The sequence below is a fragment of the Brachyistius frenatus genome, unplaced genomic scaffold, assembly GCF_029030835.1.
Source record: "Brachyistius frenatus isolate BFR_SWC_R1_liver_20210118 unplaced genomic scaffold, ASM2903083v1 Contig_25, whole genome shotgun sequence".
Classification (NCBI taxonomy): domain Eukaryota; kingdom Metazoa; phylum Chordata; class Actinopteri; family Embiotocidae; genus Brachyistius; species Brachyistius frenatus.
Window position 1 is genome coordinate 4,963,376 of NW_027210624.1, and position 25,324 is coordinate 4,988,699.

Consider the following 25,324-nt stretch of genomic DNA (forward strand, 5'->3'; position numbering starts at 1 on the left):
CATCACAACAAACCGATGTGAAACAAAATGCTATTTTTCTGTCTGTGAAACAGGATTTTAAATGTTAACATGCTCAGACTTTAGAGAATGTGTTAACAGATTATCTAAAACATCACATGTATTGATACTCTTTTTACTTAGGCTGGTGCTTACTAAGTTTCTCTTAAAAGGCATCTAAGTAAACAGGAGGAAGCGCATTCAGGCCTTTCTCCTGTGAAACAAGCTCCCAGTTTGGGGACAGACACCCTCTCTATTTCTAATATCAGGCTTAAAACTTTACTTTTTGATAAAGCTTACAGTGAGATGGGTCTCAAGTGACCCTGATATATCCTCTAGTTATGCTGTTATGCTACTGAGGCACCTGCCATGATGCCCTGAGCCCCTCTCCTCTCTCTTCATATGCCATCTTTACATCTCATTATCTGAACACCTTCTATCTCGTGAAGATTTGTTAAGTTTGTTGGTTTGTAGGTCTGCGTTCACCGGCCGCATCAACATACCCAACACACATGTACAATTTAATAAAGTGAAGTACTCTCACTGTTTAACTTGTCTGGCTAAAATTACTTGAATTAAACCATGTGTTGTATTTAAATCTTGCAAACTCACTGAGGGAGTTATAAAAAGCTCTTAAAGGTGTGTGCAGCATTTAGGGGGATTTATCGGAGGAAATTAAATAACTGTCTATCCATCAGTGTAGAATCATCCGAAACTAAGAGTCTCTGTCTTATTTCTACTTTAAATGCTGACCTCATGTAAAGTGAACTGCAGTTGAGCCTCATTCCCTTATTCAGCAAACATGGCCAACAGCCAGGCAAGGAAAAAAGCATATTTGAGTATATCAAGGTATACAATGTGTTCAAACTTTTTAAATCACTTAAACATATTAATTGAAACAACCTTGCACATTGGGATGGTGTTGAGATCTGATGTCAGTGGAAGGGAAGCAGGGAAATGAAGAGGGACATTGATTGCTTGGATTTATTCTGCTTGTTCCGATTTGATCTTTCATTGATACAATCAGTTTGTAATGCATCCAATTGATTATGTACACAGGATATCCAACTCCAGGGGCTTTGAACATACTACTTTCTGGAAATATTCATGAAATTGAAGATATTTCTAAGTATTGATGACGAGGCTGAGGAAACACTAAACAGTTGCATGGTTGTTGAGTACAGAAAGCATCAAGGATCATCATATACACACATTTGTGGCTCACTTGGGACTTAACACGTTAAAATAATACAAAATATATAGGGGGATTTACCATGTTTTACTCATTAATATGAGTTAACCATTTGTATATATATATATATATATATATATATAAATAAACAACTGAAAATAGGTTTTGAATATGTATTGTTACTTTTACTACTAGTGGTTTCTAACATTCAGATTTGCCATCCACTGGAATGAACAGAAAAAAAATAACAACGCAAGAGTGCATTTTGAGAAGAAATCCACACTTACCATAGTTTATATTTTGTGTGTGTGTTTGGAACATAATCGGGTTCTAAACTGCTTAAACTGAGGTCTTTGTATCTCGAGAACCGGTCCTCTTCATGGAGCCTGCCATGTTACACTGCCACTTTTCTACAGTAGCCTAGAACTGACAAACCAAACACTGACTCTCGAGAGGGTCTTTATTGTTTTTGGCGAGTGTCGCGGCCACCATAGATTATCTTTCACGCCAATAAGGTGAGGGGAGATGTTTTCAGTTGGTCACGGTTAACTACCTCACTGCTAGATACCAATAAATCCTACACACTGCTCCTTTAAAGTCAACAGAGTGCTCCATCAGATAGATGAGCTGCAACCTGTTCTTTGTACCTTTGAGCCACAGTGCAACCACTGTGGAACATTTCCAGTTTGGAGTAAATTTAATTTTCATTTCATGCCCTTTTTTGAACTCTAACAACCACTTCTCAACCCCGTCAGCTGCTTGGAGCTGCACAGAAAAACTAACAGTGTGGGCTTACAACTGCTGCTGTACATTGTTCATGTACTCATCCTGACGTGGGAGCGTTTTCATTTCTGGCCTGACGTGTTCCCTTTGACCCCTGTGAGATTCCAACCAACTGTTAACATGTTCAATTCCTGGGATTTTTACCACAGACAAGTTTTGAAATGTCCTCTAATATATTTGATCTAATCCCAGGTGGGAGGAACCATACTCTCACGGTAGAATCATATTAGGAAGTAAGAGGAGGCACAGATATTTACCGTGATACTGATGGCTTTTATCAGGCTTTTTAATATTGTTACATGTTCATGAGCCAGTCTCTAACTCTGTTTACAGTTTTTTTGCGGAACAGATATTTTAAGCTGAAAATGTGTTTCTATAAAGGTGAGACTCCACCAAAATATTGAAGTTGCAGGCGCTAAAAACCACAGGAAAAGCTTGAAGAAATGAGCTGCTCAATATTAGATTTGGCTGACAGGTCTCGGAGGGTTCATGACTGAGACTGACACCGTTCTCATTGTCACGTTTTTCATTCTGATAAATGTATTGCTTCAAGATGATTCATTGTAATAACGTACTCACCGTCTTTGTCTGAAAATAGATTGAACATGACCAAAGTATGTTAAACAAATCACCTTCTCACATGTGCAGTCAACAAAAAGGTTCATTTTCAGATGTTTTGGTCCTATGTGGACATGTTTGTATGTAAATGAATGTAACACCCGCCCCATGTAGCTATATAGTATTATGTGAATCTGCTAGGTGTAGTAGTACTATGGGCGGGGCCCTGGGTGCAGTTTTAAACGTAATGGTGCGATTACCTGTTCTTATACACTAATAAGATTAGTCTTACAACTGTTGTTCCCTTATTATGAAAACTAAAATAACTGGCGGTGCCTCCAATAGATTTAAAGAAGTAAAATAAAAGGTCGATGCCTCTTATTAAGTGCTTTTATCTTGTGTTTTAATTGTATGTTACCCCTTTTAACCAGCTCTCACCAGAACATGAATGTGCTGAACTTTGACACATCAAACATAATTCAAAAGCATTTAAAAAAAACAGTTTGGCATTTATTACACGTGAACATGAATATACTGTGCACCCACCCACCCACCCACCACCCACCCACACACACACACACCCACACACCCACCCACACACACACACACACACACACACACACACACACACACACACACTCAAACCAAACCAAACCCTCGTTGCAGGCCTGAGTCGTGGCTCGGGAGGGTAGAGGCCTGAAACTGTGATGGCCGGTTCACTTGTTCACACAAGCAATAAACAAAAAGGCACGTGCAAGTTAGTCAGTACTCACACATCCAAGGAATATTCAGAGGAGGAGATGAGGGGGAGGTGAGGGGGAGATGAGGGGAAGATGAGGAGGAGGTGAGGAGGAGATGAGGGGGAGATGAGGAGGAGGTGAGGAGGAGATGAGGGGGAGATGAGGAGGAGGTGAGGAGGAGATGAAGGGGAGATCAGGGGGAGATGAGATGAGGGGAAGATGAGGGGGAGATGAGGAGGAGGTGAGGGGGAGATGAGGAGGAGGTGAGGGGGAGATGAGGAGGAGGTGAGGAGGAGGTGAGGGGAAGATGAGGGAGAGGTGAGGGGAAGATGAGAAGGAGGTGAGGAGGAGATGAGGAGGAGGTGAGGGGAAGATGAGGGAGAGGTGAGGGGAAGATGAGGAGGAGGTGAGGGGAAGATGAGGAGGAGGTGAGGGGGAGGTGAGGGGGAGATGAGGAGGAGGTGAGGGGGAGATGAGGAGGAGGTGAGGGGAAGATGAGGGGGAGATGAGGAGGAGGTGAGGGGGAGATGAGGAGGAGATGAGGAGGAGATGAGGGGGAGATGAGGGGGAGATGAGGAGGAGATGAGGAGGAGATGAGGGGGAGATGAGGAGGAGGTGAGGGGGAGATGAGGAGGAGATGAGGGGGAGATGAGGAGGAGGTGAGGGGGAGATGAGGAGGAGATGAGGAGGAGGTGAGGAGGAGATGAGGGGGAGATGAGGAGGAGATGAGGAGGAGATGAGGGGGAGATGAGGAGGAGATGAGGAGGAGATCGCAGAAGAAACAGCAGCAACAGTCTACAGCAGCACAAGCAGGAAACAGTTGTCCATCGTGGTCCACAGGAGCTTTCCTGATCCTCTCCTCCAGTCACAAATGTCCGTCTCCTGAAGCAGATAAATCTGCTAAGCAACAAGTCCATACTGTCCATACTTGTCTTCATGGTGATCTCGGAATAACTTGTCTTCACAACTAGTTTCAAATGCACAGCTAACAGTATGAAAGCAAAGCTAGCGGCTACTCGCGATTAGCATCACAACTTGTTTTACATTTAGTTACAACATTTAGTCACAGTATAGAAAACAATACACAAACCCATATTTACCTCTTGTTGAGGACAACAGTCCAAACCAGAGGATAACTGGCCATTAAGTTATGACCATTATTGCTCTCTGAGGCTGGTCACTGTTCACTTGAACACTGATCCTGGCCCGTACGGCCAAGCCCCGCCCCTCTACCTGAGGATGGGTTGGATTGGCTGTTAGTTTCAGGACAAGCCAATTAAACAAACACAAAACAAAGATTGACATACCATTTTTTTATAAAAATTAAAAAATAATTGACATTATTTTACTGCTGTTAGGGAGAACACGTGCTGAATCATGTACATATCAAACAAACTATGCTCATTTGCATAAACTGCAACCTTTGAACTGTAAAGATTATGAGTCTCTTATTGAAATAAATTTGATCCACCTGTATCTATTTTTAACCAGACTAACTTCTAAATGATTTTTTTTAGCCAGGGCTACACTAACACTTCAGAAGGGACATTTCTGTATCTGAATAAATCAACAGAAAATCTTAATTTAGTAAAACAGCCACAAGTTTAAATAAACTACCAACTATACTGTTGACACTTGGGTCTGCTTTCAGTTGTATTCACTTTGTAAGCAGTGGGGTAGAATTTGTCATGTTGCTCACAGGACTTCCCAGAGGGAAGCAGATGTTCTTCATCAAGCTCTCCAGCAGAGTAGAGGAAAGGAAAGGAATTGGAAAGCAGAGGAAGGAGGGAGGGTGGAAAAACAACATAAAAGAGGGCAACACAGGATGAAGGCAAGGAGGCAGACATGGTGGAGAATTAGATGGATGTGGTAGAGAAGATGGTGGCTCTCTTGGGCTCCATGCAGACACTCCCATAATGGCTTTCCTGCAATCTGTATATTCTAGCAAATGCTAATGAGCAACACCATGGCTTCTCGTCACATTTCAACTTGTCAATTACTCTTTGCCTTTTTTTCTCTGTTGGAGACATTTTATTATTTCTTTCTTTCTGACAAACAGTATATTGCTTTGTGGAAAACTTTTATTCGAATTGGGCATCTCTGAGTGTTTTCATGTTTAATTATTTACAACCATTTGCCTTCTTATTTGAATTGCAGATCTCGTTCACTCAGTGCAGCACGTGTTTTGGTCTCTGCCACAGTCTCACATCCTCTCCTTCCCTCCATCCGCTCATTTCGCCTCGTAGCAGACACAACAGGTGCCGTGTAAAAACACACAAAAAAAGAAAGAAACTGGTTTAATGAGAAGATCAGTAAATCATATGTTTACAGAAAAGCCCCTTGTGACAGAGCTGCTCAGAGAGGCTCGCTTTGCTGTTTCCAAAGCCAAGCAAACAGACTGCCTGGGCAACATGTGTCCTATTAATTCTGTCCATGAGGGTTCATAGACTGCGACTGCAGAGGAGGAGGCTCACTCACCATCATGATTCATCTCTGCCAGCCCACTCTCAACAACATGCATGGCAGGAATATGTATACTAATGGGAGGAAATATGCTTTATTTATGGATGCTATTGGATGCTTATTATTTTTACAGAAAAAATGTTAACTTCTGCTTTGGGTGTCATTCATGTCACACAGCTGAAGGTATACCATGTAAAGGCTGTTGATAAGCTGTGGTTTAGAGAATTATATTTTATTGTATTTATATTGCGCCAAATCATAACATTCGTCATTGCAAGACACTTTTTATTTCACGTTTTTTGTCTTAATAGGAAGAGTTGCACAACTCTATACACTACTATACACAATGCACTACAGCCTGATATTAAAGAATGAATATCACAATAATCAGAAAATATTGAAAAAGGTGGACAGTATCACTAAATGCAACGTGCGACAAAGAGCAATGCAAATAGACTTAACAAATAAGCATGTCACTTCGACCACTGAAGGTTCTGCTCCATCTTATTCTTCTTTTGCACTGTTTCAGGTTAGACATGCCTGGTATGGTGTGTCCAGACCCACATTCACTGTGTGAGTATTTGGGTCTGGTTACACTCCACTGAAGATTGTTTCTCGTCACTGCATCTTGATCGGTGTGAACAGCAGGTTAATGTTGAAACTATTAGAGGAGCCTTTAACCAAACGGCATTGACCACCACAAACTGTCTGTTTTACGGCAAACCTTTTTTACCGACAATTTTATTGGAACTACTTCAATATCATTGCACATAGCAACGTAGCAGGCACTGGTTGCTGAGTACTCTGCCCTCCGGAGGGACTAAACGAACGGACTTCCAGACTAGAATCACGGCGAAGACTGAAGCTGTGAGCAAAAGCTGGGTAAAGTCAGGATGTTGTTTTCTCTTTCTTCTGCAGCTTAATGACACACAGCTGAAGATTTAGCGCCATCAGAATTATGTATCATAAAAAAAACAAAACATTTTCACACTGACATGGGTAGATATTTTCTTTTGCAACATTTTTTTTTTAAATTTGTTTAAAATCTATCTGTGCTACAATTCATGGAAACAGCTAGTCATGCTGCTCTTGACAAAAACTACAGCAGCCTCAGGGCCCTATTTTTGTACCCAGTGCAGCGCATTGGCATTTTGGCGCGACACAAAAGGCTTTTTTCTGCACATACACAATACCAAACAAGTTTTTCCACACCTATTGGTGCCCCACTGAAATTTGTCCTTCAGTGTCAACTAAAGATGATGTTGGCATGATGAATACAATACTTATTATGTATCATCAATGACCCCACACCAAACAGAGAATCAGCTAATGGCAATTGTACTAGGGTGAAGTACAGATCAGTGGTGTCTAATCTGAAAGTGTGCTTAAGGTTTGACATCGGCACCGGAAATCAAACCTGAACTTGCACTTTCTGTTCCAGAAGTTTATTCCAAATCCCACAGACATGGTCAAAATTAAAAATTAAAAAACAGCCCGTGAACAGAGCTTTTCTCAACAGTCTGTTGTGTGGCCCATTTCATATTTCAGGATATGTTTATTCAATATTTCAATTTTCAGGAGCCAATTTCATTTTAAAAATGTGTTAATGATGGCAATGAATCCCAGACACATTAGTCTGTGTACATGTTCTGAATGTCTATGTTGTTTGTGTCTTGTCCACTCCATTTACTTTGAGAGCATGTTTTGTCTCTTTGTAATCTTCCTTAAACATGTTTTGTAGAACTGTTGAAAATAACATTAACATGTTTTTCCAGTGACGGAAAGAGAGAAAAAAGAAATATAAAACCTTCGTATTTCTGCTGTTAATTTGAAAGAATCCTGCAATATACCTCTGTCTAATAATTAATTTACTGTACATATATTATTTTATTATATTTACTTGTAGGCCAACTATTATATTTACATTACTAGATTACAAAGGAGCCATTTATCATTTTGGGGTAATATGCACTTTCACTTTCTTGCTAAGAGTTAAATACTGCTCAAGATTTGTGATGCTTATGGACACTTTTAACTATTTTAGTTTTTTTTAATCTCATTTACCTTTACACATCAAGTAAAATAGGCAATATTTGGAATTGTGGGTATGAAGGAAGCACGTGGAGGCTGGCCCTACTATCAACGTAAAAGTATTTCGATTTAAAATTTCAGAGGAAAGTTAAAATTGTGTTCTATTTGGAGTCATCTAGCAGCACCGGGAATTATCATGTTTGTCTCTCAGAAGAGAGAGACACATTTTGTGTTCATCCTCAGTGCCAGTTTAGATTCAGTGTGTGTGTACATATGAGAGCTACAGCCACCCAAATTGTGTTGACACAAACCGACAACAACAAAATAAACAAATAAATTAATGAAAAAAGATTGCTGTGAAACACAACTTTTATGGAGATTCTTTTCTCCAAATGAGCTCAAATGAATGCATGTCTGCTTTGTCCTCCTCCACTTTTAATTGATTTGCTTTAATAATATACATTTTACATTCTTCACAAATGACAACAAAAGCCCATATTCTGATAAACAATGAACAATAATAGCAAATAATTCAGCAGTGGAATTAACCAGCATCAAGTTTGGCTGCAAATGTTTCCGTTGTGCTCAATGTCCAGACTTTTAAAATATTAACCACTGAATGTGTATGTGCATGTGAATATGCATGCGTCGAGCTTATCACTATTTGGTCGAACATTAAATAATGCATTAGTATCTCACTCACAGGGACGGCACTGTGCACAATAAGCAGAGTAGAGATGGTGTAAGAAATGGCTGGTTTACCGCTCGGTAAAATGTTTGAACACAATGCAAAGCTCATTTCTCCAATGAATAATTAAATAACTGAACCATTTTGAGCTGCAGTGACTTGATTTTAAATAGTTCCCAAGCTAAGGTATTGTTGGGGAGATGGCATGAAAGCAAAGCAGGAGGTGGAGGGATTGACCATGTGGGAGACTCCAGTGGCATTCGCTCATTTCAAAAGGGGTGAAAGTATTAAATTAAGCGAGAGGGTGTGCTTTAACATTTTGTGGGACAAATATATCAAAATATAGAACTTTTTGTTAGTGTGATCTCCATTTCCATGGCAATACTTTGGCTATGACTAATAACCTAAAAACAATCAGTCCTGTCAGTAGAAGTGAATGTAATGTATGCAATGTTTACCACTCCAGGAAGTAGGCCAACCCTTAGCAACCACCTAGCAACAGAGAATGAGATTTAGTCCATTTTATTGCTATCTAGAGATGGTTTCTCAAAATGAATAAATACACCAGATTTCACCAAATGGGTAATTTAATAGACCTATAAAAAGGTAAAACATCATGATATTCCATATTGTATGAAATCTGATTCCAATTATATATTACCATTGAGGAGGCAGAGTGATATTTCTAGTGATTGGGTGTGATGTCAAGATGATTTGAGCAAGTTCCAAATGTTCAGTTGACCAATTAGATCGCTGGGTCGGAACTACTTGTATAATTGTTGTTTTCCCGCCCTCTGATATTTACATATTCTGTGCACCTGTGCTAAGTAACAATACCCTATTGTTTATGCTTAAGGAAATGTAAGGAATAAGCATGCTATCTAACGTTTATTTGTGTTGTGTAGTGCTACAGCAGGGGTCTTAAATCTGTAGATCGGATTAATCTACCAGTAGAACGTGACCGGGTTCTGAGTAGATCGCGGAAGGTTCGAACACTACGCAGTACTTTCCATACATAGACTTACTGGGCCTGCCCTTGTATGTTCACAGCTGCCCAATCATATTTGGCAATCCATTTAACCCTTATTTATTTGTTAACCTGTCCCAAAAAGCGACGCTGTTAACGTGATCCATTAAAGAGTGGATAATCTCCCCTCGCTCTCCTCCACCTGCACTCACAGCAAGCGGGTGCAACAGAGGTAGAGACCACAATACTTTAACTAACGAGACCTGCAATGGCCCTGCCAAATGCAGCAGAGACTCTGTCACAGTGCTGGAAAAAAGCTGGTACTCATAAATTAGGTAAATAACATAAACACAATATTGACTGGATTTCCCTTGTTAAATCTTATATTAGAATGGTTTATTTGACACTTTTCATACAAGTCTGGCCATGCAAGAGTTGCGTGCACCGCAGTTTGCATTCAAAGCACACCTTTGTAATTATAGATACAGGAACCCCTCCATCCTCATTTTAAAAACAGACACAAATACATGCAAACAGGAAAAAATAATACAAATGCTTTTAAATTTAAGCTGTTGTGATACAAAATTAGTGTGAGGAGTATGAATTTGTTTTTGTTCACATAATATAAGCTTAGTCGGCTGGTTTGGGTGGAGTTCAGCTATGTGAATAAATGTTACATTAGTAGCTCTTGGACACTTTTATTTTGTCAAAGTAGCTCTTAGAGCAGGGATGGGCAATTCATTTTCCCAACGGGCCTCATGAGAAACTGGGACTGTTGTGGAGGGCTGGACCAATAGGCTGAACTCAATTCTGTTCAATATTAATTTTATCTCTTTATACAAAAAACAGTAAATTGTATGGTTTTCATTAGCTGCTACTGGTAGTAGTAGATGTTACAATTAGGCTACTAAAACGTGGTGCAAGCATTTTAAAAACGTCAACATTATATCACTATTCAATCAACATTCACAAAAAAGATGTTTAAAATTAGCATATTTTTGCAGTATTTCAAAGACCAGCATTAAATTAACTTTATACAAAAATGTAATAAGTGCTATTGATATTTTGTTTGTAGTCATTTGCTGTTTTTCAGTTATTTGTTTTTGTTCAGTGAGATAAGGGTTAGGTATTTTCGGTTGTTTGTTTGAATCCTCAAAAACTCTGAGATCTCAGAAAACAAAGTGTAAATAAAATTGGATCCTTTAAATTCCTCGGATTTTGTTCCTACCGCCCATTGACAGGTTTCATTTTGCCTCAATTTCAAACAATACACTTGGCAATCAACATACTTTTACATCATATACAGTAACTTTAAAAAATGAATAAGGGCTCTGCTACTTGCAACGCCAGGACATTCAGACCACAGCTCGCCTGGTGAGACGTTTAGGGAACATCTGTAAATTGGGCAACCGAACATTACCTGGGTTACACATGCATGATGTACACGTATTTACGTTTGATTCCTAATTTACCATTGAACTCACGCGGGCCGGTCAGGGGCAGCCAAAGGGCCGGATGTGGCCCGCGGGCCGTACAATGCCCAGGTCTGTCTTAGAGGATAAAAGGTTGAAGACCGCTGTACATGGGGTGATGACCTACTGTCACATGTGCACTTGTGCTGATTTAGACTTTTTGAAGGGTATTGATTCATACCATTCTCCTTATTGATCAAAGCAAATTTGCTGCTGCACTCAAATCATCTGTATAATACACAATTCAAAAGTAACCTTCTCAGAACTACTTTGAACTAATGATGCCGTAGTTAAGCCGTCATTTTTATGCTCATTCTTTTTGCTGCTTGTGTGGATTGATGGCTGTAACGTTTGCTGTTGCCACACATTTATACACTAATCTATCTAATATATTCATATATCACACTGGCTGACAGTACTATGACATTTTTTTAGTTTCAATGTATTTGGAGAACAGATCTTACAAACTAATTGCTAATGAACTCAAACTGCTAACTGATGCCTGATAAGGTCTGGTTGATGGGGGTAACATTATTATGTAACGTAATGTACGTAACATAACATTATTTTGACTCGTGCCCACAAACATCATCCTGTTTCTTAAAATCACTTTCACAAAATTAAAACATACAACAAATATTATTTTTGAAATAGTTCCTTATTTCTTCCGGGTTTTTTTTTTTTTTTTTTTAAAGTGGTTTGATAAAAAAATTTAAAAAAAAGGACTTTTTTAATGTTCAAAATAGATGGCATTCCCCTTTAAACCATATATTATACTAAGGGTTTCTGTTTAGGGGAAATAATTTGTCAGAAATGTATTGCTATGATCTCCTTTCACTGCTATGTTCCTACTATTAAGTAATATTATTTATAATATATAGCGGTTATAATGCTCAGATTAATTGCAATTCCCTTCTTAATACAATCCACTCAGGCATATGATGGTGTGTGGGAAAGGACGCAGGACTTATACTTCCAAAGGATATCTAAGGGATTATGGGTGCTTTAAAAATATAGAAAACATTTTGTTCTATTTAAATAAAAAGGTTTTGTAGCAAAAATAAAATATTCTGTACACCTACAGTCCATCATGATGCTTACATTGGCTAATTATTCCTGCCATAGCGCCTAAAGTGTAACTCCCCTGCAGCTTGTATGTTCTATGAGCCCTTACGTCCGTTTCCCTTGAGACACATGGTGCTGTGATCATGCTGAATTTAGTCAGTTCAAAAGCCACAAACAAAGTAATAACCCACAACACTTAATTCTTCAAATTTACTGATGTGGTTTTGCCTGTATCTGCTGGTTTGCATGTTCCTGCATGAAAGGGACAGTTAGCATCGCTTAAGAAAATATGTTGTTTAAAGAAACAGGAGGCAGTTGCATGGATATAAGGCTTGAGCTGAAAAACTGAAAAAACAGCCTGAGGCTACATGTTTGCTTGCTGCCTTTGCAACCCTGCTGTGTGTGTGTGTGTGTGTGTGTGTGTGTGTGTGTGTGTGTGTGTGTGTGTGTGTGTGTGTGTGTGTGTGTGTGTGTGTGTGTGTGTGTGTGTGTGTGTTTGTGCGCGTTTGACGTGTGTGCATGACATGCGTGGGTTTCCTGTATGCACATTTTCCTTTCCCTGTGCATGTTTTGGTGTACAAACTTGTGCTTTAATCGCATTTTATTGACACTGCTGTGTTACCTGCTGGATTTTAATGTGGGATGATCTTTTTCTGCCCCTCAGCTCAAGGTGCAGCCAGAGATATCCCACACGCTTCAAATCATCCCTGTGACGAGCTGAAAGATCAGCAGGAAGACGCGCTTGATTACCTAGCAGTTGTTCACAAAGGTAATTTATCTCATGTATTTTTTTTATATTTCATTTTAGTTTATGAACACAAGCATAGCAAAGGAGACACAAGGTTTGGAAATGAATTTTGGGCATGATGTAAACCCTCATGTGAATGCTTTTCTAAAGACTTGTGTGGCTGTGTGCTCAGTTTCCCTGAGAAGCTAATGCCTGAACAGGTCTGAGTGGAGAATTAAAGCCCCAAAGGAAAAGTGATATTTTGATAATTTTATGAAAGGTCATTGGAAGATTGTCAAATATAAATATGTATTAATGCTTTTGCTGTAATCAGAAGACACACTTAAAGACAGTCACGTAAAAGGTCCTCCCCACTTTCCTACATAGTAGAATGACATCCAAATTAAAAGCAATTAAAGACATCGCTCAGTCACCCTTTGAATTCACTTTGTCATTGTACATTCCCTTGTGATCATTTTGTGTATCTTCTTAATCTATTAGTCATAATTTTGCAGCTCTCCGTAGTTGTTCTTTGTCTTTTTATTGCATCCTTACGCTGTTTGTCTTTGTGTAATCAGAGCAGCAAACTGACTCTTATACTTGCAGCAGTTAAACATGTTGTGTTTGTTCACCTCTGGTAGTTTAGCTTGTGTGCTCCAGAGTGTGTCTGCGGGACTAAAAGAGATTCACTTTAGGCACCAAGGAATAGTGAAAACGAAAGCTGTATCTTGTGAATATTTATGGCACCCAAACCTTGACTCTGAAGTGAAGCAAATTTACACCTGGTGTACTGATGCTTGTGGACCTCTGTAAGCACAGTTGAGTTCAAGGGTCGTAAGTGGCGCATGCATATTGATCCAATGTGTATGGCTCATCGATACGCTGAAAAAGTGTTACCCAAGTTTACACTCCAGAACATCAGCAAGGAACACATAGCCATTGGTCAATAATGGACAGTACACTCATAAAAACAAAAACAAAGAATAAACAAAAAAACCCTGATTCATATATTGAGCATAATAGAACACAGAATAATAATAATTGAAAATAATTTGCCAGAACATACTGAAAGGTCTCAAACTGTCTCCTTCTGACCATTGTGACCTCTGCGTGGTACTGCATATGTCCTTGGGCCTCCCAACAGCAAGCACATGATCCAATCATTTCTTGTGCTGTCGTAGATAGGGAACTTTTTTTTCCAAAAGGGTAAAAATTGAACAATTGATAACTGACCCAATAATATACTCCCATTTCTCAACAGGATTCTTGAAAAGATAGTTTACGAACAATTGAAGTTCTTATCCATTAGTAAGATCTGATAAGATGGTAGTTTTCAAAGGTCTTACTGGCCTGGTTCCAAATTATATGTCCATGCCTGCATGAGCCAGTCAGGTCTCTCAGGTCCTCTGGTACTGGCCTGGTTCAGATTGCAAGAGTTAATACTAAAGCAGGGAGAGTGGCCATTACATGCAGTAATTAAGCCAGGCCCTACACTATAAATGATTAGTTGGGGTAATAGTCAGGCAAACGTCAACCGTGTGCTTCACTGAAAACTCATTGGGCATTAACCAGACTGGGTGTTTAAGCAGCTAACCTCTGCTGCCCAAAAAGCACGGCAGAGTAACAACTGTTCAACCTGCAGCAAACTAATGTTACACAGCTCAGTTAACCAGCGCATCAAACTGAAATAGAAAGAGTCCCCTCACCTACATAAACTATGTACAGATAGAAAATAAACAGTGGCGACTCCAGGCTTGAGACGTTAAAGAAAGGGATACGTGGGTTGGTAGCTGCCAGAGTGCAGTCGGCCCGAAGCAGCAACAGATTTGCTGACACAGCCACACCAGTCCTTCCCTCATTTTCACACACGCACCACCAGTTGGCCTGAAGCTACCTTCAGCCGGTGGTGGTTAGCTGTGCAAAGTTCTTGTCACACAAATTTCTGTTAAACCGAAGATATCTAGCTTGATGGTGAGACTCAGTAGGACAGACAGTTAACTGGTTAGCATGGACCACATCTGGCACAAAACACACTTGCTGTTTTTTTACTTGGAAGATGCCTGTTTGCATTTAGTTAAGAGCACATTAATGAAACGCCCAAAAGCAAGATTTTTCTTTTTTTTTCATGTCTTGTCATGCGAAAATGACACAAAGCTCAACTCCAGTTTCACGTTCCTCTCCACAGGTGTACCACTCAGAAAACATTCTAGATCAATAGCTGTATAAGGTTGCTCGAGGCTACAGTGTCTCTTAAGGCACGTACTGGGTCTTTTTCTTGCTGTAAGAGTTTCATGTTTAAACAGAGTAATAAAGAGGGGGGCCTTGAGTCATCGTGACCGCTGTATACTGTACCGTATACTAATGCTTACCTGAGAACAGATGCACTGCAGCAGAGAGCAGGGACAGGACAGAAGTCAATAAAGTCATCAGCAGGAGGACAATGTCAAATCCTCTGTAATGATTATTGAAATCTGGCTGTGGTGATAATCCGTTGTGATTACAAAAGAAACAGATTATTACTGCCTCTCTAATGTCGCAGCCAAAGCAGGGACTTCTGCTGTTACTAATCTGTTTTTGTCTGCTATTTGCACTGTTTTCAATAACAAAGTATTGACTGCCTTGCATCTAATTGCAGTTTATCATGATTATAACAATTTACCAGTATAGCACAACTTCATGAATAGTATCACAAAAATCAATAGCTCATCCAGGTTTGTGTTTATGTGTAAATCAGGGCTAATAGTTCCTTGTGGGGTCAGCAACATTTGTCACACCGAAGTTTCTCCGTCCTCAACAGACTTATTATTCTTATTTATCTTTATTTCTGATTCAATTTTTTGTATATTAAAATATCATAATATTGTATTTGTTTTAAATGTGTTTTCTAAAATGACATCTATATTATTTTTTCAGAGAAAGACACAAAACAAATCAACTTACTAATAAGATGTGAATACATTGAATACATTATTGATCAGATGTACATTGGTGCTGTCCAACATTAATCGGAGGTGAGAGCTGGTGTAGAATAAGCACACGGTGGGGAGCAAAGCAAAGTAGAGACGAGCAGGCACTCTGGCAAAAAAAGTTGGCAATCTGACAACTTGTTGGCGGAAAGATAATTTCCACTACAGAAATTTAATTCCCTGGATTTTTGGTGGAAACACACCTAAACACTGTAATGTCCAGGTCACTGTTGGCAGGAACCCGCTGTAAGAGTGAATTGGCCATTAACCATTGTGACACATTGTGACATTATGATATGTTGTATAGCGATAATGCAGCAGTAATTGTTGCACTGAGATGGTACTAACATTAGTTTAACGAGTAAAACATCTCAAGTGAACAAAAGTACAAACACCTCATTCAGTAATATGACTTTTGGCATTTGTGAAACCTTTTTACATGAGTTTTTGGGTATGAGCTTGGTCGAGATGGTGCTGGGAAGCCTCAGATCAGGCCTTAACACTGGTGGGTGTGGGGTGGAGATAAGGCCAAGCAGCACAAATGGGAGGACACCTGAGAGACCAAACAGGTAAGACAGTTTAAATATCCTTAATCTAAGATAGTCATTAGTTGACAGTGAAACCTTGCAGCAAATCCCCCAAAATCAATGCATAATATTACAGAATATTAAAAACGGACACGCTTCTTCTTCTTGGATCTCTTCAACCAATTGTGACAATTTGATCAGTAATGTAAACGTGGTGAAAAGGACTCCTGCCACATTCCAGCATCATCCTGCATTATAACAGCTGCCGTGTTCCACGACCGGCTACAAAAGTCAGTTCAGTCTTCTCCTCTACACAGCTAGAATGTCATAGTGAAACATTGTTGAAGAAATATTGAAGGGATTTTCATTTGAGATTGTAATTATGTTATATCTATTACAATTGAAAGGTGCATATGGAAAGGGTATGGATCACTAGCCCAAATAACACTGCTCGTTTGAATGTTAATGATAAAGTGGATCTATAAGTAACAGTTGATATGAAGTGAAATTTCTATATATGGTTTGAATTCACCACCTTACCACCCATATTGACAATTTCCAAAAGTCTCCAAAATGTTTGTACACATTGGTGGGGAGTGGAGAAGAAATCTTTTAAGGGCCTGTTTTGTGTGCACACAACGGTTATAAAGGAGGCACATGGCCACAATAAAATGTGGGTTTAACAAATCCAAAACTGGGGTTTTAAACGGATGTTAAACATATTTTACGAACAAGAACAGGATGCCGAGAGCTAGAGCCAGTCTGATGTTGTCTGGATGGGGAAAATAATAGAAGTGAAATTCCCCCATAAAAGGACTAAAGGACTAAAGGTTCTATAAATCTTACACTGGTTTAAACAGTTGAAGTCCAGGTTCAACAAGTGGAAGTGGAAACTTTAAGCCAGGCCTGGTGTGTTGTTATACAAAAAACATTTCAACCATTTGAAAGGCCTTAACGTGGGTGTCTAACTCTCATCACAATAAGACCTGCCTGGCGGGTGCGTTACCTCTCCCGCGCTGCTCGGCTGCAGGTTGGTTGTATGTGTGTGTCTACACTGGCTGTGTGTTTGCTGGAGCTGCAGGTTCGACCAGTTTCTCTTCAATAATGGCCATCAGTATAGTGTTTTTGAGGAACGACAAGTGATGAGTTGTAACTAAAGAGCAGTCACGTGGTTTTTGTTTAACCTGGTTCATAGCGAGACACACAGACACACAAAGGCACTCACACAAGACAGCATGATATACTTGGAAAGGATTTTTGCTATGATTATGTGACCACATATCGTTTCCCTGTATATTGTAGCTGGGAATCGCACGTGAAAAATAGGCGTCAGTTCTATTTTATAAATCATGTGAGGCATTAGAGAGATGCACGTGTCATGCAGGCAGTGTGGCTGCTCTAAACTGTTAATATGGGCTTCCAAATGAAATGACACCACGCAGATATAAGTAACGCACATGCCACTCAGGCAGGTGTGTTCCAGGCCTAAGTGGGTCAAAAACAAAGAATTAGTTACTGAATTGCCATCTCATTTAAGTTCTCCACAACTTCCCTATCAGAAGCTTTCTTTTGCATTGTTTATTAGTGCTACTTACATTAGCAAAATTACACAAGATGACAAGGTCAGACTCCAAATGTGGAGACAAAATTCAATTAAATTCAATTAAACTTTATTTATATAGCACCAAATCACAACATAGCTTATTTCATGGCACTTAACACATTAAAGTCCTTACAGCAAGACATTACAATATTATACAGAGAAACCCAACAATTCAACAATTCCCACATAAGCTAGGAGGGAAAAAACTCCTCTTTAAGAGAGAAAAACCTCCAACAGAGGGAAGAAAAACTCCCTTTAACAGGAAGAAACCTTCGACAGAACCAGGCTCAGGGGTGGGCGGCCATCTGCCTCGACCGGTTGGGGTGAGAGGAGAGCAGAGAGAGAAAAGTACAGCAGAGAAATACAAGAGAAGAACTGTTGGTGGAGATGAAAATCACAGAGCAGAGACATGCAGCTCCATGACGGGACATCTGCAAAAGAAAGAAGAGAAACTACACGAGTGAAGGAACTGAATGGAGACAACAGATAATAAGAAAAAGCTACGGGAGAGAAGAAGATGGTGAGGTATGAGTCAGTTAAAGAGTAGGAGGAAAGAAAAGAAGCTCAGCATGTAACGAGGTCCTCCAGCAGCCTCGGCCTATAACAGCATAACTAAGGGTTGGTTCAGGTCTACCTGAGCCAGCCCTAACTATAGGCTTTATGAAGAAGGAACGTTTTGAGTCTAATCTTAAAGCTAGAGAGGGTTTCTGCCCCTCCAACACAAACTGGGAGCTGGTTCCACAGGGGAGGAGCCTGAAAACTGAAGCTCCGCCTCCCATTCTACTTCTGGAAACTCTAGGAACCACAAGTAGACCAGCGTACTGAGAGAGAAGTGCTCTGCTGGGATTATATGGTTCTATAAGATCTCTAAGATATGATGGAGCCTGGTCATGTAGAGTTTTGTAAGTCATCAAGATAATTTTAAATTATATTCTTGATTTCACAGGAAGCCAGTGAAGAGAAGATAAAACTGGAGAAATATAATCTCTCTTGCTAAATCCTGTCAGTACTCTTGCTGCAGCATTTTGGATCAGCTGCAGGTTTTTAATGAGTAATTTGGACATCCTAACAGCAAGGAATTACAACAATCTAGCCTAGAAGTAACAAACGCATGAATGAGTTTTTCTGCATCATGCTGAGGAAGGATTTTCCTGATTTTATTAATATTACCAAGGTATTAAAAGACCAAGGTATTCAGGTTAGTGCTACAATTAACAGTTGTTGATTTGCCCATTTCCACAGAGAGGACGTTAGTGTAAGGTGAGATCCCTATCATACACACCAGCCTTTTGTCACTGAAAGTATTTTTTTAGTTTTTTTATGTACAGGATGTATATTGTTTTTAATCGGTCCCCTTGGTACCGACAACTCCTTGAACCAAAGTCCAGAGTTACAGGGACTGATGAATCAAACAGGTTGGGACTTAACGGTGCTTTAAACACAAGGCAGCACCCCCAACCCCTGCTTCTTTTTTAATGAGCTTCATCACACTCAAACAGAGGTGTATCTCCTCCCACTACTTGGTGCGAAGCAGATGGTCAGATTGTGATGAGGAGATGAAGAGAAGGGAAGACACGAGTGACTGGAAATTGCTGGTTAATTAATTGTTTCAGGTATTTGTAAAATGGAGAAGCCATCCGGCTGCATTCAGTGATAGTGATATTTCAAAATTATGTTCAACATTTGCGCCAGCAGTGTCATTTCTGCCCTCGACCTGTTTCCCTTGATGATCCCACCATTAAGTTACCACTTAGATTTATTGACCCAGTGATCTTTCTGAAAGTGAAACAATTCTCTGTCCCAATAGTTCTCCAAGTGGCCTCTGGGGTGCTTAAGAGACTTTTAAGATTTAAGATTTACTATTTGAGTCACCGTGTCCCTGTTCCCGTTCTTAATCCTGTCCATAAACCTCTGATTGGTTGGTAGTTTTAGTAACCATGGAAATACTACTGTCCATTTGTGTATGAATTACTAAAAAGCTCTAAATCACTATCCACACATCAGATGGAGGACTACACCTACAATATATATATTGCTGCTATATACAAGCTGCTCGCATGTATGTGTATATATATATATATATATATATATATATATATATACATATATATGTATATATATATATACACATATATATATACATACAGTGGGTACGGAAAGTATTCAGACCCCTTTACATTTTTCACTCTTTGTTTCATTGCAGCCATTTGCTAAAATCAGAAAAGTTCATTTTATTTCTCATGAATGTACACTCAGCACCCCATCTTGACAGAAAAAAACAGAAATGTAGAAATTTGTGCAAATTTATTAAAAAAGAAAAACTGAAATATCACATGGGCATAAGTATTCAGACCCTTTGCTGTGACACTCATATTTAACTCACATGCTGTCCATTTCTTCTGATCCTCCTTGAGATGGTTCTACTCCTTCATTGGAGTTCAGCTGTGTTTAATTAAACTGATTGGACTTGATTAGGAAAGGCACACACCTGTCTATATAAGACCTTACAACTCACAGTGCATGTCAGAGCAAATGAGAATCATGAGGTCGAAGGAACTGTCCAAGGAGCTCAGAGACAGAGTTGTGGCAAGGCACAGATCTGGCCAAGGTTACAAAATAATGTCTGCAGCACTCAAGGTTCCTAAGAGCACAGTGGCCTCCATAATCCTTAAATGGAAGAAGTTTGGGACGACCAGAACTCTTCCTAGACCTGGCCATCCAGCCAAACTGAGCAATCGTGGGAGAAGAGCCTTGGTGAGAGAGGTAAAGAAGAACCCAAAGATCACTGTGGCTGAGCTCCAGAGATGCAGTAGGGAGATGGGAGAAAGTTCCACAAAGTCAACTATCACTGCAGCCCTCCACCAGTCGGGGCTTTATGGCAGAGTGGCCCGACGGAAGCCTCTCCTCAGTGCAAGACATATGAAAGCCCGCATAGAGTTTGACAAAAAACACATGAAGGACTCCCAGACTATGAGAAATAAGATTCTCTGGTCTGATGAGACCAAGATTGAACTTTTTGGCGTTAATTCTAAGCGGTATGTGTGGAGAAAACCAGGCACTGCTCATCACCTGCCCAATACAATCCCAACAGTGAAACATGGTGGTGGCAGCATCATGCTATGGGGGTGTTTTTCAGCTGCAGGGACAGGACGACTGGTTGCAATTGAAGGAAAGATGAATGCGGCCAAGTACAGAGATATCCTGGAAGAAAACCTCTTCCAGAGTGCTCTGGACCTCAGACTGGGCCGAAGGTTCACCTTCCAACAAGACAATGACCCGAAGCACACAGCTAAAATAACAAAGGAGTGGCTTCGGAACAACTCTGTGACCATTCTTGACTGGCCCAGCCAGAGCCTTGACCTAAACCCAATTGAGCATCTCTGGAGAGACCTGAAAATGGCTGTCCACCAACGTTCACCATCCAACCTGACGGAACTGGAGAGGATCTGCAAGGAAGAATGGCAGAGGATCCCCAAATCCAGGTGTGAAAAGCTTGTTGCATCATTCCCAAGAAGACTCATGGCTGTACGAGCTCAAAAGGGCGCTTCTACTCAATACTGAGCAAAGGGTCTGAATACTTATGACCATGTGATATTTCAGTTTTCTTTTTTAATAAATTTGCACGAATTTCTACATTTCTGTTTTTTTCTGTCAAGATGGGGTGCTGAGTGTACATTAATGAGAAATAAAATGAACTTTTTTGATTTTAGCAAATGGCTGCAATGAAACAAAGAGTGAAAAATGTAAAGGGGTCTGAATACTTTCCGTACCCACTGTATATATGTGTATATATACATATAAAACCGCTTGGGAACCTATTGATCACTCCTCGTATATTGATATTAATCAAGGAAGCCTTGTCAATGTCAGTTCAGTCTTATTAAGAAAACCCTACAACTGAGTCTAGTAAAACATTGATGTTGATACATGTACATTTTCAAAAACTATTGACTTCAAATTATTTCTGACGAAGATTATATCATTCTTACAGACCTATTCTTTGCCAAACATCATTCCAATCATTACAACATCTGGTAGTTTATTTTTAAACATGACCTCTGAACAGGTTGTCTTTTCACTGAGTATGGTAATTAGTTGATGGATAAAGTAGGCGCTCTTGTTTTAATGCAGCTGATGTCCTGAAAGAAAATGTGGCAGAATGGTTATCATTTAGAAGTGAAATGGCAGACAGCGATATGTCGATTGAGCAGCCTTTAAGCTAACGTTGTACTCTTCAGCTCTGTTGTCAAGAGTCAAGGAAACAAGGAGTCACACAAAACTGAGATAAAAAATAAAAAACCTGGCCAACTTTTTAACATCATATTTTACATGAATCCTGCTTAATTTATTTTTGAGTCATACATAAAGTAAACACAGATATTAGCAGTCTGAAATGCTTATTTTACCAACTGTATCAGGGATCTCCATCTAGGGCTACTTGACAGGTAATGCTACTACCCAATAACATATCTGTTGACTTAGTGACATAAATACTACATTTATTCAACAACTTTAGCTATTTTACAGATTGAGATGTTTTCCATGAAAAACACAAGTAAACTTGTGAAATATGATGGTTTATTAAATTAATTGACCAAACATCTAGGGATGAGATGAGTACTCGGCTGAAAGGAGTATCCAGTACTCATAATATACTTTTGACGAGTACAAGTATCATACAAGTAAATGTTTCAACAGCTCCAACACACAGACAACATCTACAGGAATTAACAACAACAACTCACAACTCTTCTGGTTAATTTCTGTCATCGGCTCCTTTCAATCATGTTTGTATAAAATATCTTCAGTCGAGTCACTCAAAGAACTTTGCACCATCCGGACGTGTCGCAAGTTAAAGCTCGTGACTCAGTGCTTCTACTGGTTGTTTCCTTAATTGGTTCGTTCCTACCTCGTTAACATATCTTCACTCAACTGACCGCTTTCAGCAAGAACACAGTGCTGAAGACTGAATGCATATTTTTATATGGAATATGACTACATAAATCACCCAGCTTCCCACCGGCAGTTCATTTCATAAAACAATAAAAGCAGGCTAACGATCTAAAAAGCCTGTTTGGTAAATAGTTCTCTTATTCTTGTGATGAAAAACATTTCTCTGAAGCTCAATTCTGAGGCTGTTCTGCAAATAGTTGCCCGATAAATAATACATTTAGCAATTTCTGCTGATCAACCAATGTCAAATTCAGGCTTAAATGTACAATTTCTGGTTAGTTCCCACCCACTGAGTTTACCTGCCTGAGATCTCCAGGCAGGGAGTTTTACAGTAAAGGGCCTGAACAGCAAAGTCTCTGTCACCTTCAGTGACGAGTCGAGATTTGGAAACCATTAGTAGTGCCCTCCTGGATGATCTAAAGCAGCAATCAGCTCACAGGGAGTTAGCAGATCACGGATATAGGCTGGTGTAGGATCATTTAAGGCTTAAAAATCAAGCAGTAAAAGCCTAAAATCAGAATGATAACTCACAGGGAACCAATGGAGAGCAGCAGGGATTAGTCTAATGTGGTTGCTTTTCTTAGTCGGGGCGTGTTGCAGAAGTCAATCTGGAAGAGGTAAAAAAAAAAAAAAAAAGATGAACTTCTTATCTGTTTCAGTTGGGCAAAGGAGGACAACACCACTTTGCTCAACTGAGCATGAAAGAAATATTCAGAACCAAAACAAACATCTAGGTTTCAGGCCTCTTTTCGGATGTTTATTTGATAAGGAGAGATTGTTAAATCTGCATGTGCTGCGGCCACTGGGGGACATTATAATTACCTTGCATTTGGAGTATTTCAACTGCAAAAATATTTTGGACATCCAGTTGTTGTTTTTTTAATTTCAACTAAAGAATAAATAATGCAGAATGCATCCAAGACACCAGCTGTTATCGGGACATACGATTGAGTGTCATCTGCGTAGCAAAGGAAAACAATGCAATTTCTACACATGATTTGTCCCAAGGATAGCATGTATATAGTAAATAATGGGGGACCTAAAATGGGGCAATATAGCAGTAATCCCTCCGTACCCCGTCTCCTCCGCAGCCAACCGCACCGCATCAACACAGCTCCTCTGTTTAGAGAGCTGACAGCTTCACAGCTATGCAGGTGACAACCAGTCTCCACTCAAACCATACACATATTTTCATTACACACCATTACTGTCACCTAGCAACCTTTGCATGTGTGTATGTTTGTATGTGTCGCCTCGCACGTTGTTTGTGTGTGCGTGTGTGTGTGCATTACTGTCACTTAGCAATCAACCGTCATCCTTTTATAGAATTTTCAATGGAAATGGTTTGCAGTATGTCAGTGAATAATAGACAGCCAGAGCTCCTAAACGGAGACACATAATGAAGACAGTCCCTGACACAGCTGCTCACACTGGCAATGATGGACCCAGGTTTGAATGATAGCATGGTTGTTATGTAGATAGGAAGCAAAGGGCTTTTCTTACAACAGGTTTATGCTCAAGCAATTCCGTTATGCATCTGTGACCACGTTCTGGTGCTAAAAGGAAAAGCACACTCTCAACCACCTTCTCTGTGGAAAAAAAACAGCTGTTAGCATTGTCTCATTCTTTCATGGGTGCACAGCGTTGTTAAATTGCAGTCAAAGAAAGTTAAACAATAAAATATGATGAAATAAGAAATCTTTAACAGGATAACTAGTCGCCTTGAATTTGAGGTGAAATGAATGTTAGTGCTATTCCATACAAAATCAATGAAAAGACAGTAAATGTGAGCAGACAAGAATTTGGTCCAGATTTTGGAAAATGAGGCAAAGCTGCATTACAAACATATGCACTTAACTGGTTGTTTTACATAATTAATTTACAAACACACAAAAAGGGGAAAAGGTTGGAAGAAGATTTGCAGTACAAACTTGTTTCGCGAAAAATTGGGACGCTGTGTAAAATGTAAACAGAATGTGATGATTTGCAAATGCTGCAAACCCATATTTGATTAAAAATAGACCAGAGACAACATATGAAATGTTGAAACAGATCAATATTATTGTTTTCATGAAAAATATGTGCCAATTCTGAATTTGAGGCCAACAACATGTTTCAAAAAAGTAACACCTCACGTGTGTAACGTCATTTATAAAAGAGAACCGACGCCTATTTATTACAAGTGCCGCACACGGTTCCCAGCTAAAATATACACGGACACGATCTTTGGTCACATTTGTACTTTATAATCATAGCAAAAACCCAGCGTAGTAATTCATTATATGATGACAACACTTTACCAGGTGAGGGTCGGGCTTTTCCTTGCTGATCTCTCTCTGCCTTCCTCTCTGTATCTCTCCTCTGGGTCGCTGTGTGTGTCTCGCTATGAACCAGGGTAAACAAGACTCGTGCCTGCTGTTTGGATACAACATATCACTTGTTGGACCTCAAAAATACTGTACTGATGGTCATTATCAAAGAGAAACTCATTGATTCAATGGTTGGACCTGCAGCTGCAGCAGGTGCAGATTTACACACGTTACCAAGCCACAGTGCGTGAGAAGTAACGCACACGCCAGGCAGGCAGTGTGT